The sequence below is a fragment of the Urocampus carinirostris genome, chromosome 14 (assembly GCF_059441175.1).
Source record: "Urocampus carinirostris isolate Australia breed hairy pipefish chromosome 14, RoL_Ucar_1.0, whole genome shotgun sequence".
NCBI lineage: Eukaryota > Metazoa > Chordata > Actinopteri > Syngnathiformes > Syngnathidae > Urocampus > Urocampus carinirostris.
This window is the reverse complement of record NC_142362.1, coordinates 27,118,907-27,135,450: the sequence shown is the minus strand read 5'-3', so window position 1 is coordinate 27,135,450 and position 16,544 is coordinate 27,118,907. Positions and strand designations below refer to the sequence as shown.

At 40.6% G+C, this 16,544-nt stretch overlaps 1 pseudogene; it reads left to right on the top strand.

The window, feature by feature from the left end:
• Window positions 1–1,928: 1,928 nt before the first annotated feature.
• On the top strand, window positions 1,929–2,088 carry LOC148353069 (U2 spliceosomal RNA; annotated as a pseudogene).
• The last annotated feature ends 14,456 nt before the right edge of the window (window positions 2,089–16,544 follow it).

The window sequence follows — 16,544 nt, the reverse complement described above, 5'->3', positions numbered from 1 at the left end:
TTGTAATGCTTTGATATCCACTGACTAACTCACATCCCTTTCATGAAACCAATCCTTGTTGTAAATGTCATAAAATCCAGACACACATTTATGCAGATAAGCCCTTGAAAAATCCTCCCTCCCTCCTCAGCCACATTTCCGTGGTGTGCCATGTTCCCGCTGCCACGGCCCGTGCATTATTCACGTCTCTTCCCGGAGTAACAGCGGTCTCGTGACGCGTCGACACGCCCACCTACCGCTAATCTGATGCAAAACCCAATGATGAAATTCAAGCAGGCCAAATGAAAGAGATACCTGTGTGTGTTTGCGAGTGTGTGTGCACGTTCAAAGGTGAGGCCTTGGGTGATGGAGCACAGGCTTCCCCAACCTCCAATAAGTGCGAAGGAGGATAAAAGCCTGCGCTAACGACCTTGGAAGCACCAAGGCCACGCTGATTTCCATCTTTTTCTTACTTTCATGCTGGGAACAAGGAGAACCGGGCAGATTTGTCTGGACGACCATTAGCGTTAGCCCCAACTGCATTTAAACCAGCTACTGTGAAGACACTTGGCTAGGATCATGAAACTTATCATTAACCCGGTTAATTTAAGTGAAATTGAGGACATAATTACAAAGATATTGTTTCGTGTTACCATCTTTGGGGCATTTAATTGCTCATGCATGCTCACTAACACAACTGTTTGATGAGGTAGACCAGGGGTTCTCAACTGGTCTGACTTAAGGACCCACCATTACACCATGATTACAAGCTGCGGCCTAAACAGGAAACAAATTCCACGTATCAAATTTATCCAAGGTAGCACGGCGCAACTGTTGTGTGCAGTTCTGAGTTCATGAGATTGAACCTCCTGTGTGGAGTTTGCATGTTCTCCCAGTGCTTGCGTGGGTTTCCTTCTGGCACTTCGGTTTCCCCCCACATTCCAAACACATGCATATTAGGTTAATTGACCGGTCCAAATTGTCCCTAGGTGTGCATGTTCATGTCGTTGTGTGAATATTAATGATTGGTGGTTCTCAAACAGAAGTAAGTGAGGGGGCTCCAAAAGCTCTCTCTCATGATGCCTCCTCTGTGTCTTCCCAGACCCGACAACAATCCACAGAGCACCCAGTGGTTTGGCCAATTCCTCTGTGGTGTAGTATCGATGTCAGTAGCCGATGTCCACAAGCTCCTGTTGGGTGTATCAGTGTAGTGCTGATGTATGCGTTGATGGAGTCCGAAGACAAAAATATACATTGGTACTCTCACGGACCAGGAACGCAGATGGAACCCAATTGCGTTCGTTTTACTCAGCTTTTTTTAGAAAAAGGAAAGGGCTTGCACCCACGATCAGGTGATCGACGTTCACGGGTAGCAGATCGCTGGGAACGCGGAAGTGGCACTTCCGTGTCGAGCGAAAGCAATGTCGAGAGCAAGGAAAAACAGGTCGATGGCCGTGACAGAGGAGCAAAAACGTAACTTACCGTTGTTTTTATGGGAATTTTTTTTCTGTACTCAACCAAATCGGTACTCAACCAACAACCAGGAACGCATGATGGTTGAGGACCGAGGTACCACTGCAGGAGGCACAGAAAAAAAAGAACTGAATAGGAGAGACAAGAGCCACTGCCATATTGGATCAATTTTAATAAGTACTTAGAGAAAATCAACGCCTTGCCCATTTGTCTTTTGTTTCCAACAAATTTAGTGTTGACCCATAATAAAATCAAACCGAGCCTGTGGGACCCATCCATTATGCCCCGCGTTTTTGTCTACATGCAGGTATGCGTGTGACGTCATTCGAAATCTTTGAATCCATCACTGAGGAAAGCGATACAAAAATATATTTTCTCTGCAAAGAAAGCAGGATTGACCACTTGCTTAAGTAGACCGCCAATCAAAATCCTCATTTGGCTTTGATGCCAAGTCCTTAGCTTGGCCTTGATGCTAGGTCCTTAGCTTGGCCTTCTTGGCCTTGCTTGGCCTTTTGATGCTAGGTCCTTAGCTTGGCCTCTTTGATTTTTGCATTTCGGAGATGGAATATGAGCTTGCTCTGTCCACTCCACGCATCGGCCCGGTATTGCAGTACCTCCGGGAACGGTGCATTCGCAATGATCGCAGCAAGGCTTTAGGGCTAGGACCTTAGCTTGGCCTTTTGGCTGAGAGTAAGTGTCCCGGCTCCTAGGCTTTGTAGCGTATTATGAACTGACCGATAACGGATAATGGATAATGAATAACGAAGATAGATCAATAACCCTTAAAAAACCCAAAACCCCCCATTTAGCTCATAGATATCGATAGCTATATCATCTTCATAAACGCATGTAGCACATCGTTGCCCATAAGGTGATCGTTTTGTGCATGGTTCACCACTGAGCTCCTGTGAAGCTCTTTTTGATCATGAAAGTCTAACACGCTTCAAAGGAGCCCATCCTCATGCCGACCTCCAAATAGGACGAGAATACAATAAGCAAACAAAAAACAGTTGCTGATTACTGTCATCCCACGCTTGATTGCTGTTATGAATTATGAGTGTTAAAGTGAACGCCCTTACCACGGTATCAAAAAAAGCTCCCCCGCTTTCTCTTCCCTGATGAGCGCCTCACGTTAAAAGGGAGGGCAGCAGTGCAATATCATCATCATAAAGCCGTATTTCCTAACACACGCAGTGATAAATGTTCATTTATACTGTACAGGGGCCAGGGCATAAGCTACTTTGAAATAATTAACAATTCCATCAGTGGTGGGCTGTCAAGGCTTTGCAAGGGTTTTTCTGCTGGCCTCAAACATGTCTGAATCATGTGATGTTAATTATATTTTGTCCATGAATACTAATAAAATAAATTGTCTGTAATGTCATGAACCGGAACAGGAGATGGGACCCAGATGCGTAACGTTTTCACACAAGCTTCATTTTACGGGAATGGGGCAGTCATACACATTAACACAATATGCCACTGATTCGGCGATCGCTGGGCGAAAGACGAACAGAAGTCTGGCGTGGAACAACAGAAAGCACCACTTACACGAGCTGATACCTAACCGATGATGTCGATACCGGACAGAACGGGATTGAAAGGATTGATAACTGATATAGGAGACTGGAGACAGATATCAGACAGGACAAGAATGACGGGCACAATACCAGACACTGGAGACTGGAGACCGAAATCAAAACAGGACGAAACAGACGGGATCGATACAGGACAGGATACACAAACGGGATACCGGACAGAGTCAAAACCTACGTCTTGCGGGTGCAGAGGTTCGTTGACGGACTGACAAAGGGTGAGTGAGAGCACTGAGCCTAAATAGAAGGGAAGCCAATCTGTCAGCTGGCGCCACACGGGCGGGGAATTGGGCGCCATGGCAACTGTGACATGTAAGCTTCTATCTATTGCTTTTCTTCAAGTTGTGCTGCTTACAGAAATATGTTTTTTATATTGAAGCATTTAACCAATCACACTTAAGCCATTACTTGTTGCCAGGGTCAGAAATCTATCCGGAGGCCTTCACAATCAGCTCTGCATTCCCCGACGCATAAAACAAGTGACGATAAAACTTCGGTTTAGCCAATCAGACTCCAAGTTGGTGAGTCAGTCTGCTAGCAGGGCTTGGGAAACATCACCAGTTTCACAAACAATGGGTCGGTAAAGGAGGTTTCACAATGATAATACGAAGAAAATATCCCAGTGTCCACTGCAATTTTACCCCGTAATCAAATAAAAACTTTTGCCAAAAATACAACAGGACCAGCTCGACCTTAAGCATTAGCTTTGATGGCTATCTCTCAATTATATATGAAATAATCCCTTGTTATAACACATTTTACTCTTCAAAGTCTTTATGCTTTATGCATATGCATTAAGCATTGTGTCTTGTATTCTGATTGGTTAAACCTGATAGTTTTTTGGAAAAATAAAAATAAATATCAAACAAACACAACAAATTTTAGGTTGAATATTCGTACAGAAATTTCATTTGTTGTTCAAATACTTGGGCCTGTAAAACAATGTATTGATGTTCTTTGGTTGGAATGTTTATAGTTTATTTCATTAAATATTCAATGTGAAAAAAAATCTATGCTATCTAACCTATCCTTGGTTGTTTTAAAGTGTAGTCCCATCTGAAAACGATGGAATAGCACAAATACAGTACCCTTGCACTTCAAAAAAATTCCCATTCCTTGACGAAACCAAAGTTTGAACAATCATTTTTTTTTCTGAAAGTCCAGTCATGTTCATTTGTGTAGCCCTTTATCAAAAGAAGCCTAGATTTAAACAGTTCCTCTGAGGTTGCAGATCGAATCTCAGAGGGCAGAGGATTCCACAGCACAGGGGCCGTATGGAGAACCCTCTCGAACCTGCGTATCTCTTCTTGGCTCTTGGGATCACTAGTAGACTAGCATTTTCAGAGCAAAGGCTCCGGACCGGAACATAGGGAGAAATTAAATCTGAAAGATATGAGGGAGCAAGTCATGATTTTGTATAATACCAAGAGAACCTTAAAATCACATCTTGAGCTGACATGGTGCCAATCTAAGTTAGCTATAATGTGACCCCAAACATTTGAACAGAAGTTTACATATTTTGAAAAGTACATTTGTGTTTGGTCATCAGACTAGGACATTTTATGGGTAAACGCAAATGTATGTTGTTTTCTGTAGAACAGTGTTTTTCAACTGGTGGGTTGCGGGCCTTTGCCTTGGCAGTATAATGCTAAAAAGAAGAAAAAAAACAAAGTGTCAATTACACTCCTTGACAGTAGATGGCGATAATGCATCTCATCTACTTCATCTTTATAATGATTTTGCTTGTTATATTCAGTTTTTCTGTCCACAATAACCAATGTGTCAATCATCATTTGAATCACTATTGGCTAAAGTTATACGGATGTAAAGGGGGCGGATCCTTTTTATCATTTACAGGCTCGGATAGGCTAAAGGGGCAAAACAAACCCTGCAATTGGCCGAAACAAAAGTGTCAATCATCAGTTGAATCGATCACTATTGGCTAAAGTTATTCGGAGGTAAAGGGGGCGGATCCTTTTTTATCATTTACGGGCTTGCATAGGCTAAAGGGACAAAACAAAGCCTGCAATTGGCCGAAAAAGATGAATGTGAATAGCAAGTTTGGTTGGTTGTCTACGGCATAGAGAAAGCATGTTTTACTATTCTGTATTTGTAAATATTTTATTCTCCTGGATTTACTACACTCACGGATATAAGAGGACCATGGTTGCACATTATTATTGAACACAACTACTTCGGTGAGCTACTCCGGCTATATATTTTCCCAGTATCTTGTTTCAGAGTGATATCGATGTTTTTGTGATGGGTCTTTTTTTAAATAAAACTCAATTCCAAGTGTTTATTGTCATATGCACAATAAAGTTGTGAGCGAAAAAGAAAATAGAAACTAAGGAATGGTTGGCATATCTTGAATAATATTTGGAACTATGCATTTGAGTGACACCGCATCCGCACGTGTCCACGAAACGTATCTGCTTCTTTGCAAGCTTTAGGAATGTTAAGGGGGTAATAAGTTTGACTGAACTATCTGACTGTTTTGTCGACGTTCCCATTGTAGCACCTCATAATCCGGTGCGACCAAAAACTATTTTTGGGGGGTGCGCCCTATAACCCGGTGCGCCCTATAGTGCGGAAAATACGGTATCTATGTTTAGGCAAACGCTTTATCGATCATTAGAATTTCTTTTAGTATGTGGCTATTTCAAAGCAGTTTTAGAGGATAGCCTATGCGCAATATAGGCTTGTACGCGGGTATATACAGTACTTGGTCATTTTGGTTTTGCTGTTCACTTAGTTTTTTGGGGGACAACAGGTGAATATGTTATGCATAGCTCTGCTTTGAAAAGAACAATCCTTTCATTGGGTACTTCTAAGAAGTAGATTTTTTGTTCTTGATTTGAGTTGCAGCATGTCATTCGGGTGCAATGGTGGATTTTGAAGACAGACCAGTTAAGAACCTTACATATTTTATTTTTCTGGTCCAACCAGTTATAATTCCAAGCACTAGATGGCAGTCTTCGCTACGTTCTCTCAGCGTCATATCCTCCTAATGCCTTGTGACACTCAGGTTATGAAAACACACACACGTCAAGTTTTGATGTCTGAATGTGCCAAACTTTAATTCCATTTTTTATTGTTATTATTACCTTCATCCCAAAGTCAAGAACAATGGATCAAATATACTGTCAGCTCCACACTGGGGGTGAAAGTGCAGTGCATTTAAAAATACTCCTTTGTAAATCTATGCAATGTCAAACGTGATCTCTATAAAACAACATCTGGCTTTGTTTGGAGCTTTCAGTAAAAGAGACACGTTTCAAAACAAGCCCTGGCTGCTGTTCGAGCGCCAGCAGTTGCACATAATTTATCATTCATCGCAGTTAGGCTGTAATTATGACTAGAGTGGAGTTCCTCCTCATATTACCCTCCATGTGTCTCATTAAAGAGTCTTTTTAAGCCGTAAATGTGACCACAAAGAGCGCTTTGGATGCACTTCACACTCCGAAGACGATCTTTCTACGTGTTCGCCTTCATAGCTCCGTTTTGCCCCAGGCTGCAGAACCGCACGGTCCGTTCTCTTTATTCCGATGTCAGCACTTGGCCCTAGGAGCCTTCAATGTGTGCAGGAAAAGCATAAATATGATCGCCGCCGCTCACTTCATTATTTGCCCATTGATCTATTGGTGGACAAAATAATGATGCACAAACATAGTTTATGAAGTTCGCATGTCTGAAGGCTAAGCTACACTTCTAAATCCCAAGAGGAGGAGGGCACTATTGTTAGAAACAGTATTGTTTGTTCAATTACAGGAAAACTAGCTTTTTTTCTGTTTTTATTGTGATTTGCTGTGGTAAATAACTACAATGCATCACAAGGTGATATGTTTTAATTATTGTAGTTTTAAAGTTAGAGTGTGTATTATTTGACCAGTGTCAGAACCCGAACAGGACCCAAACGCGGAACGTTTTCACACCAAACTTTATTTTAAGGAAACAGGGCAGTCATGCGCAGGAACATAAACGCTAGCCATTCGGCGATCGCTGGGCAGAAGAAGTGAGACAAAAAAGTCAGGGGCGTGAAAACAGGAAGCCAGGGGCAGACAAGATCGAAACCGGACAGGACAGACGGGCTCGATACCAGAAACAGGATACACGAGCAGATACTGGACAGGACGGGACAGATGGGATCGATACCTGATACAGGATGAATGAGCAAGATACCGAAAAGGACGGGATGGATGGGATCGATACTGGTTACTGAATACCCGAGCAGGATACTGGACAGACGGGATCGATACCGGAGGCATGAGCGAGATACCGGACAGGACGGGATCGATACTGGATACTGGAAACACGAGCAGGATGCCGGACTGAGTCAAAATGCTTGCCTTGCACATGCAGAGGTTTGTTGACGGACTGACAAGGAGTGAATAAGCGCACTGAGTTTAAATAGGAGTGGAGAGAAGTTCAGTTGAGGAATTTTATTACAAAGTTATAAAATCAATACTAAACAGAATATTCTGGGTTTATAATCAGGACAAGGGTCTCCCTAAAAAGAGCATGCGTCAAGAAATGGCTGAGTATTGATTATATAGGAATGAGGTGTCAATTGATAAAAGTGAAACTTAGCTCAAAAATGAAACTTACCTGGAATATGATTTTCCAGGCAAAGTGAAGAAGTCACATCTTCACAAACAAGACTAGACCCAGCTGCATTTAGAAGGTTGCATAATAAGATAGGGTAGAAACATCAGAACACCATTAAGAAACGTGGTAGAGAAAGTATAGAATGAAAAGATACATTAAAACATCAACTGAATACAGCAAGTAAATACTTCATTGAAATATGGGGACAATCAAGTGCATTTTAAACAACTAAATGAATGATGCAAGAATAAAATAAATGATGTGATGATAAAATAAGAAAAAGATTATAGCTTGAAAACGCAACCAATAGTGACAATTTATCCAGTGACACAGTTTAAAAATCTAACACATGACACAGCTGGCTGCAGTTAGCCATTCACTAGGCTGATTGTCTATAGCTGAAGCCATGAAATTTGGTTTAATTCTTCCCTCGTAGTATCTTCCACAGATTCGGATCTTCAGTTGCCCTGCAAGACACTGAATATTCAAAGTGATATTATACAAAGTGAGATGCTGAAATTCATCGAAAAATAACAAAATAAACCAGTTAATTTCTGTTAACACAATCTGCCTTGTTATTTGTGTTTTAAATTGACTGCAGCAACTAATGTACGAATGTACTGCATTTAAACTAAAACAAATAGCTAAATAAATCTATAAATGCTCAGCATTATCTGAAACAAGGTAACAGAAATGAGTTTTGTTTTAAATTCGCTGCAACAACAAATGTACAAAAACTGAGTTTAAACTCAAATCGTTAGATACAAATGCACAGAGGTACATGAAACGAGATAAGATAAATTATTTTTGTTTTAAATTAACTGCAAAAACAAATTTAGAAAACAAAGATTTAAGTATAAATACATTTTAAAAAGATCAAAGAAATACTGTGAATGTACAGAGGTACCTGGAACAAGGTAACACATCTGATAAACAGAATATAAAGTTGGACGAACATACATCTGAAAACCATGTAAAATGTGAAAAAGCTTGTGAGGTAAAAATAGAGAGGGAGAAAAAAAAATCATAATTAACCACTACAATCCAACAATCGACTTCCACCTTCTTTGTTTCAAATTACTCACTTTGGTATGGATGGAACGACTGCGCCTCCTTTTGGACAGTTCCCCGATGTGGCAATTAATATATAATGAAAATCTGATGACGTGAAGTTTTGAATGTAACAAAGCATCCAAGGCAACATATTGATAAAATAATGGACTCATCGTACGTAATTACGTTTATTGGAAGGACATTCTCAACCACAGAACATTACGCAAATTTTTCACTTCTTTGGCTTTCTAACAATTTTAGCAACTTCAAACACCGTCATCTGATCCTGGTGGCATCACATATCTGAGAAACGTTGAGAAAAGTTGGCATGATCTGGTCAAGCATCCCTGGTCCATATAAAAAAAAGCAGCTGATCAATAGCTCGATCTTTTTTCTCCTGCCTGCCTGCCTGCCTGGCTTCCTTGATCACCTCGCATGAAGGCCACGTGGCGAGGCCGTGCGGGCCTGTACCGCGGCCTTGAGCTCAGCAGGTGGGACTTACGTTGCATACCTTCTCCACAACAACAAGTAAGGGACAGCTTCAGATTTAACTCCATGTTTGCTGGTTAATGGGAATGAGCGTTTTTTTTCTGTATAAGGAAATTTCCACAAATCGACTAGAATTATAGCGGGAAACTTTCTTTTTGTTTTTGTGTTAGTAACTTCCAGACTTTCAGCGGTCGAAAACTCCCATAATCTCCGGCGCCCCCTCGCCCCCCTTTTCCCCCCATTGATTTTCTGTGTTAATAAATAGTGTGTCCTATTTCAATCAGTCTTTTTAGGATTAGTAATTCATATCAGAACTCAAAGAACTCAAAGTAATAACCTATTATAATTTTTTTATTATCAGTGTAAAGAATTCTAGCATCCTTCAAAAAAAAAGTTTTATGTGGAGCATAAGCAACACCAAGAGGCAAATTTGTTTACTGATTGCAGTAAAAATAATTTGTTTCAATCCTAATGATTTTCAAAGTTAAAGCTAGAAAAATCCCTGCAATACTGATCACATGAAATTTTTTTATATTTTACATATTAGTTTACCGCTCTTAGGGGCCCTTTACTGGTCGAGGAGCCCCAAGCAGCCGCTTAGTTCGCGTACGCCTTGGGCCGGCTCTGGCTCTCTCAGTGTAATTCATGCGAGAAGGAAATATGCAGATGTATTTATGCAAAGCAGCATTACCTATGGTGCGGGGGCCCCTTTGATCAGCCTCGCTGACACTCTCCAACTAGCGAGAAGAAAAGAATTTAAAAATGGTAAAGGCTCCTAATTGAAGTGAACATAAAAGAAGAGACATGGTGTTAATTGGTAGACGCTAAGAATAATCCAGACCGTGGAGACCACTGTCCCTCATGCCAAAATGTGAGGATTTACATATTTAATTCAGGAAACCCCCACAACCCCTACCAAATTTAATTAATTTAAAAATCAATCTCTTCATTTTGAAGTCTATTAAGCGTACAAATAATCACATATACGACAATGTATCTTTTTGCTGTAAATAAAGTTTATTACACTCAGCGTATTAGTGAATTTTCAAACTAATTAGACTACTGTATTTCACACAAGTAATTCTGATTAATCAATTTTTAAATTTTACATCAATACTTAAATATGTATCTTTGTGAATAAAATCAATCAATCAATTATGACTTAGTTCTAATAATTGAAAAATGAAGGCTCATGAAGCAATTATGATATTCTTTGACTTCTAGATGGTGACATTGCCTGATGGTAACCCTAAACTAAGCATGGACTTGAATGGAGCCCCAGAAATAGTTTTTTAAGGGACAATGTGTATTTGACCACTAGGTATCGCTGTTTTGTGTTGTGGAACCGAAAACAAGTGCTAAAAAGCACAAGGAAGAATGCAATCTACGCAAACCCAAACTGCACCATTTTCTTTATTTTTCTTCTTCATTTTTTTGCCCAACCGTTCACAAAGTTTTTTTTTTTTTTTTTTTTTTTTCTCGAGGTGTGTTATTGTGCGACGTTACATACTGACGCCAAACAGATTTTGGTCATTTCTAAAACTGTGCGCATGAATGTACATTTCACGACTGATAATAGGTTATCAAGGGCAGCACGGCGGCGCAGTGGTTAGCGCTTGTGCGGCACAGTTCATGTCATGGGAACCTGTCGTGGGTTCAAATCCAGCTCCAGACTTCCTGTGCGGAGTTTGTATGTTCTCCCCGTGCTTGCGTGGGTTTCCTTCGGGCACTCCGGTTTCCTCCCACGTTCCAAAAACATGCATTTCAGGTGAATTGGCCGGTCCAAATTGTCCCTAGGTGTGAATGAGCGAATGAGTTGTCTGTCCCTGTGTGCCCTGCGATTGGCTGGCAACCAGTTCAGGGTGTCCCCTGCCCACTGCCCGGAGATGGCTGGGATGGGCTCCAGCCCCCCCGCGACCCTAATGAGGATAAGCGGTACGGCTAATGAGATGAGATGAGATGAATAGGTTATCAACCGCAAATAGAATAGATGACCGGTCATCAAACTAAAATATAAATTAAACAAGGTTACTAAAACAAGATTAACCAAATTTATGATTTTTCATATCAAGTCAAGTTATGTTTATTTGTATATCCCTTTATCACAAGGAGTCTCAAAGGGCTGCAAAGACGAAAAATACAGATAACAGACTATTATTCCACCACCCCCATTTTAAGAACAAGGCTCCGGACCTGAACATAGGGGAAAATTAAATCTGAAAGATTTCAGGGAGCGTGTCCATGCAGGATTTTATGTACTACCAACAGAACCTTAAAATCACATCTTAAGCTAACAGGGAGCCAAAGCAGGTTAGCTAAAATCGGGGTTATGTGATAAAACTTGTCTTAAAAGCGTCGCTGCAGCATTTTGTACCAGCTGAAGGCTCTTGATTTTGGACTTCGAGAGATCGGAGAGTAGTACATTACAGGTATTTAAGACGGGAGGTAACAAACACATGAATCATAATATCCGCATCAGACTGAGACAGAATAGGATGAATTTTAGCAGTATTGCAAAGATGGAAAAAAGCTGATCTAGTAATATTCTTAGCGTGTGTTTGAAAGGACAGATCGAGGTCAAATATGACACCTACGTTTTTACTCTGGGTGATATTACATTTGTCAATATTCAGAGCAGTTTTGAAAACAAGTCACAGCATTTAGATGGACCAATAATTAACCTTTCGTTTTTTTTCCAGAGTTAAGGCGCAAGAAGTTGAGTGACATCCATCTTTTAATTTCAGTGAGGCAGGCTTCCAAATTTCCACAGTTTAGTAGGGCAGATTCCTCCATCGGAAGATATCGTTGAGTCTCTTCTGCGTAGCAATGGAAACTGATATTATACTTGAGAATAATATCACCTAATGAAAGCATGAAAATGCTGAAAAGAAGAGGGATAAGTACTGAACCCTGTGGAACACCACAGGTAACACTATAGGGATCAGATGTCTTTTCACCATATTTAACACAATGCATCCTATCTGAGAGGTAGGATTTGAACCATAAGAGGACGGTTCCTTAGAGACCAATCCATTTTTCCAGCCGGTCTATCTAACGCCTTAAACCAAAAGATAGTGTTCTTTTACTGTAATTTATGTGTAACGCTGTCTATTGTCCTGTCCAATGCTCATTGAATTGCCACTTCTGTCCAGAAGCTTTTCTTACCTCTGCCTAAAAGCATAGGTGCTACATGATTCATCTTTGCCTCTATGTGAAATCAAGTCAAACGTGAACAAGTGCCTTTAAACATTTTAAATTGTGCATTTTAGCAATCTTACAAAACAACAATGATACATTTATGTGAACCCACTTAAATGATATATGCTCCCTTTTCACCTCAATTCTCCCATGTTTTCATTGAAACATCTTTATTATGGGGTTGATGGTAATTTATTGCGCAGGCTGCAGCGTTAATGCTGATTTGATTTGGAAACCTGCAGGGACGTATTAATTAAAATAGCAACCTAATTTGCATTTTGCGGTGACCTAAAATCTGAATAATATTATTAGAGCAGCAACAGTCGGCTGTGATGAAAAGGGTTTACGTGACAGTGGAATTGAAATTCAAAGAGCCGGAAATTACTGTATGTACGCGCAGATCAAACGTGCCGGGAAGTTGGAAATATCTTCTCTGACAGACAGCCTCGCACACACTCAATTTTTCTATGTGCGGGTACACAAGCTAAACATTAACAGTCAGTTCTGACGATGAGAACAGAACCTATCGGTGACGTGCTGTCAGGGGAGGCAGGTGAGGTGGAAGTATTACATTAAAACCATACCAAATAGTTGTATTTATTGTGTGTTAAAGTTCTTTCTCATTTAACTCTACAATTTTTTGATTTTCTTTTTCAAAATAGCTGAATTTACACGCTATATTCTGAACATTATTGATACAAATAGTATATAAGTTGTATTCATTGGTATGTACGTGTATGTGGTTTAAGATCAGGTAATTGTGTAATTTTGTAACTGTAATCCTGTGCAGTCCTTTGAGACATTTTTGTGATTAAGGGCTATGTAAATAAATTTGACTTGACTTGACTTGTACCTCTGCACCCGCTAGACGTGGGTTTTGACTCTGTCCGGTTTCTCGTTTGTGTATCCTGTCCGGTTTCGATCCCGTCTGTTTTGTCCTGTTTTTATTTCAGTCTCCGGTCTCCACTGGTATCGTGCCCGTCATTCTTGTCCTGTCTGATATCTGTCTCCAGGCTTCTATATCTGTTATCAATCCCGTTCAGTCCGGTATCGAAATCATCTGTCCGGTATAGGCTCGTGTAACTGGTATCAATTATGTTGGTCTCTTGCTTTCTGTTGTTCCACGCCAGACGCCTGTCTTTCTTCTTTCGCCCAGCGATCGCCGAATCACTGGCGTATTGTGTTAAGTGCATGACTGCCCCATTTTCCGTAAAATAAAAGCTGGTATGAGAAACGTCACACATTTGGGTTATCCTCCTGTTCTGGTTCTTGACACTGTCTTTATGTGCCCTGCAACTGGCTGGCAACCATTTCAGGGTGTCCCCTGCCCACTGCCCGAAGATGGCTGGGATGGGCTCCAGCACCCCCGTCACCCTACTGAGGATAAGAGGTGCAGATAATGGATGGACCCACAAGCACCTCAGCTGTCCTTAAGGGGCACCACGTTGAAGACTGCTGCTTCGATACGGTAACATACCAAAAGGTAGAGTAAGGACTTTTTAGTTTACTTCATTCGAGTAATCACCATTGATGAAAAAAAACATGCTTTCACTCATTAAACTAAAAGCAGCAAAGAAAATAGACTGCAGAATGACAAAGGCTGGATGCAGTGTCTGAAATAACGTCTGCACGGACACCCAGGGAGTGCATCTTTTACGTCGGGCATGCAACTTACAAAACGTCTCAGCCTGGGTGGCCGACAGCCTTTAAAAAAAAAAAAAACGGAGAAAAAAAAGAAATATTTTTTTTCAAATCAAACATTTGCTTTATTCTGATCTCAAAATCTTTGTCCGATTTGAAAATTTCGTTTGGCAATTTGCATACTCGGCAGCCGATCAGAAGCCTGCATCGAATAACTTTGTGCTTCCGGACTTTCCCAAGTGTTGTAAAGTCGTGCATTTGCATATCATTTTGCAAAGTAGACGCACAGAAAACACAAGAAAAATGAATAAGTGGTTAGGAATCAAGCCAAAACCTCAGCCCCAGAAGAAAGATTCAAAAGAAGCTAACAAAAGTAATGACGCTTAAAAAGGTAAACGTACATTAAAAGCATCATTGAAAGAGGAGTTCACGTGGGTTGTAGTAGACGACGCAACGCAAACATTGCGTGAATGAAGATGAGTAAATACAGGTACATACTGATGGCAGATTGAAAACAGCCATGTCAAAGACAGGCAATGAATGTTATAAGTAGATTTATAATAAACTTAATTCTAAAATGTTGATTTGTTATATATTCCGATTATCAATCCTTAATACTTTGCAACAATGGTTTTTTTTTTTTTTTTTTTTTTTTTGGGCCTTTAGTCGTCTTATTGTGTTTCAAGTTGTGAAAAATGGGGCGGGCAACTTTATGGCTGGGCAGGCAACTTTTCGGAGTTGTCAGCCCTGGTGTCCAGTAACTTTCTGTCATGTGTTTCAGACACTGCTGGATGATAATTACAAAAAACATTTCAAAGGTCAGGAGAAGTTTCTGAAGGAAGATGATATTGCTTTGGCCTGGCCTATTAAGGGAAGAAGGCTAGGGTGAACACTCAATTAATGTCCTAAATATGATTCTTTACCAATGTCAAGTAGAAGTCTTCAATAAACCACAGAAGTGTGGGTCAAGAAGAAACAGAGGCAGACTTGTACCTTATCACACTCCGTTGCTAAAAAGTATTCCCAGTTTCTTTTCCAAATAGGCAAAGAACACGTAGTATTCCTTTACACAAATATGCAAATATGTTGCACAATCTTCCACCCACCAGGGGACTCTAGAAATTTAGTCTCAAACCGTGACGTCATAGACGGACCAAAACACTTTCAAAATGGCGAATTAACTCAACATGTGAGGTAGCTCTGAAACCAACAGCGATTGTAGTGAACAGTAACTGCATAGCGTTCATTTTTGGCAGGAGAATATTGAACTTTGCCTACTCTGTGACTGTTTTGAGAGAGTTTCTTGCTTCAACGTCCAAAAGGTGCATGGAGTAAGTTTATTTCAGTGTGGATTACATGTTTGCCTTCGCCTCCTTTTAAGTAAGCGATTGTATCTTTTTATTTGTGTTTTTCGCCGAGTGTGTTGCGGTTGGTATAATTTTTTTCCCCAGGTAGCTCCCCGTTAGCGTTGTGGCTGCTGAGAGCTTTCCTGTTTTGTTTACTCCTGGTTGGCGCTTATTTTTTTGGCTAGACCTGCATTAGCGCTTGTTTTCCCCCCTTTCCTTGTTTCATTCCCGGACAGCTTTGCCTTTGTTGCTGCTGTTGTTGCTTTTATTGTTGGTTCCCAGTTAGGTTTAAGCTCACTGTGTATTTTTGGTCGGCCAGCCTCGTCTTTTTCGGAAAAGGGGGTTTGATCGGTCCCAGTTAGCTCCCGTTAGCTCCGTGGGTGTTATTTTTGGCTATTGGCCCGTTTTTGGCTGCCTACTTTTTTACCATCACTGCATACACCTGCAACACGAAGCTTAGGCATTCTCCACTAAAAATACAAAACTATGCTTTAAACACTTGTAACCTCTTCGACTAACACGTAAAACAATTCGGCCAATGGCTTGCTAGAGTGCTGGTCTTTCTCCGGTGAGGTCACAGCTCAGGATGACAAAGACAAAACAAACTGTCTTCAAAATGCTTTATCTCAGAAAATAATTGGAATATACCAATAAAATACCGCAGTTTGCATGGTTAATGGGGTGCACAAACATAAAAATCCTTGAAGTAGTGATGCCACTTCATAAAAAAACCCTCAAAGGTTAAAGACGGAGTTTATAAGTACCTTATACTTAAAGACTATTACAATAAAATTTTATTTACTTGAGATGAAGTCCTTACCGACTGAGAGTATACAATTCTAATAAAATACCAACTATAGATCTACCAATAAAAACACAGAATTGCAGATGAATGAATGTTTTTTTTTTGTCATTGTACAAAAGTACAACGGAACTGGAGGGCGTCTCCTTTCAGTGTAAGAAAGCGAATTAGAGAGCAGCTGGCTAACTGTGCTCTAGGATCGGGTATGCTCAGGTTGAGCCAGGTTTCTGTGATGGTTAAAATACAACCATCCCAAATGTTGCAGTGCCCCACGAGTTGTGGCTCCAGGTCAACCGTTTCATGGGAAATGGGTTTGGCATTGGTGAAATTTAGGCTCGGCAGGGGTAGTTTGTGAGAGCT